This window comes from Salvelinus sp. IW2-2015, unplaced genomic scaffold (genome assembly GCF_002910315.2).
Source record: "Salvelinus sp. IW2-2015 unplaced genomic scaffold, ASM291031v2 Un_scaffold5002, whole genome shotgun sequence".
Classification (NCBI taxonomy): domain Eukaryota; kingdom Metazoa; phylum Chordata; class Actinopteri; order Salmoniformes; family Salmonidae; genus Salvelinus; species Salvelinus sp. IW2-2015.
Window position 1 is genome coordinate 1 of NW_019946270.1, and position 2,250 is coordinate 2,250.

The 2,250-nt window shown below is 39.2% G+C and overlaps 1 long non-coding RNA gene across 2 annotated transcripts in view; it reads right to left on the reverse strand.

The window, feature by feature from the left end:
* Positions 1-521: 521 nt before the first annotated feature.
* Positions 522-2,250, reverse strand: part of LOC139026521 (uncharacterized) — an 11,914-nt gene continuing 10,185 nt past the window's right edge. Inside the window, exons 1-3 of one of the 2 annotated variants that reach the window (XR_011478344.1) lie at positions 2,232-2,250; positions 925-1,098; positions 522-592 (exon numbers count right to left, since the gene is read on the reverse strand). This is a non-coding gene — a long non-coding RNA (uncharacterized lncRNA). The remainder of the gene's footprint in view (positions 593-924; positions 1,099-2,231) is intronic. The other variant, XR_011478343.1, reaches the window with a different exon arrangement.

Sequence of the window (2,250 nt, forward strand, 5' to 3'; positions counted from 1 at the left end):
AGACAGGTTCTAGGTGAAACCAGACACAAATATTGAAATCACATCAAATCACATTAGAATGTTCAACTCACTTTTCAAACTAATTAATTAATGTAGATGTTTCTAGGTATCAACAAATGAAGAATTAAGGTAACTTGAGACTTTGTTGAATGATCATATGTTATACTGTATGGTAATATAAAAACACACATGATCCATTAATTACACAACCACACACCACCACACACACACACATCCACACACAACACACCACACACACAACCACACACACACACACACTACACACAACAACACACACAACACCTGTGGTCATACATGAACACAAACCCACATTTCTTATTAACATGAAACGCGCCACACACACCACACATTGTCAAAATAAAACTCTTTGTAAAACGTTGGTGTCCCTGTGATTCTGCTTCTGTAGAACTACAGCTGATATTTAATATGACCAAGTAAGTTATGATGGTGGGTCTTTGACTTTGACTTAACTTGAATTATAGAACTATTCTTAGTCATAATTCCTTCCAGCAGTCAACACTCACATTTTCTAAGCCCAGGTTTCATTGTGTACTCTCCACCATGTTCCACACTGTAGCGGTATAGCAGAAGAACAGACAGGCATTGAGGGATACACAATGAACTCTACACACATTGAACTCACACACACACACACACACCAACACACACACACACACACACACACACACACACACACACACACACACACCACACACACACACACACACACACACACACACATCACACACACACACACACACACACACACACACACACACACAACACACACACACACACAGTCAGCATATACCTTTGTCCAAGTGTTGGTATGAATGTTTGTCTTAACTAGCCTGATAAGTCAAACATGTCTGATATGAACATGGACATAAACCCTCTACATACTTGAGTTTCTCCAGTCTGCAGTGTGGATCCTCCAGTCCAGCAGAGAGCAGTCTGACTCCTGAGTCTCCTGGGTGATTGTAGCTCAGGTCCAGCTCTCTCAGGTGTGAGGGGTTTGACCTCAGAACTGAGACCAGAGAAGCACAGCCTTCCTCTGTGACTAGACAGCGTGACAACCTGCAAACAGTATGTAATGTCACCTTTAATTTGAGGGTATTTTAATACATATCTGTTTCAAGTTTTGAAATGAAAGCACTTGATGTATCTAGTCCCCCTATTTGAAGAATTCATAAGTATTCTGACCAATTAACTTAAAGTGTATTGAAGTAGTCAAAAGTATAGTATTTGGTCCCATATTCTTTGAACACAATGACAACATCAAGCCTGTGACTGCCATGATTGAGAAAGATCATGAATGAATCTGGGATCCTCCTCAATTTTCACCTAAAATGACAGACCCAAATCTAACTGCCTGTAACTCAGGCCCTGAAGCAAGGATATGCATATTATTGATACCATTTGAAAGGAAACAATTTGTAGTTTGTGGAAATGTGAAAGGAATGTAGGAGAGAATATAACTCAATAGATCTGGAAAAAGATAATACAAAGAAAAGCCAACCAATCTTTTGTATTTTTTTTGTACCGTCTTTGAAATGCAAGAGAAAGGCCATAATGTATTATTCCAGCCCAGCTGCCATTTAGATATTGGCCACTAGATGGCAGCAGTGTATGTTCAAAGTTTAAGACTGATCCAATGAACCATTGCATTCCTGTTCCAAATGTTGTATCAAGACTGCCCAAATGTACCTAATTTGCCTAATTTGTTTGTTCATGTTCAAAACTGTGCATTCTCCTCAAACAAAAGCATGGTATTCTTTCACTGTAATAGCTACTGTAAATTGGACAATGCAGTCAGATTAACAAGATTTTAAGCTTTCTGCCAATATCAGATACGTCTATGTCCTGGGAAATGTTCTTGTTACTTAATAAAACCTCATGCTAATCGCATTAGCCTACGTTAGCTCAACCATCCTGTGATCCCAAAGCAGTTAAATGAGTGAGAGAGTTACAGAATCTACAACAAAACATACCAACCTCTCAAAATTAACCTCAAATAAAAGGTGACATTCTGTACTGTCACCTAATCAGAAACATTCTATCTCAAATCCAAAACGCTGGAGCATAGCACCAAATTTAAAACCGTAAGCTTCACTGTCCAAGCACATATGGTGTGGACTATGTGTGCCTGGTAAACACATGTGGATCTGGTGAACAGTTATCACTTGTTGACCAACTACAGGAATACTGACCTCAGAGTCTCCAGTTTAC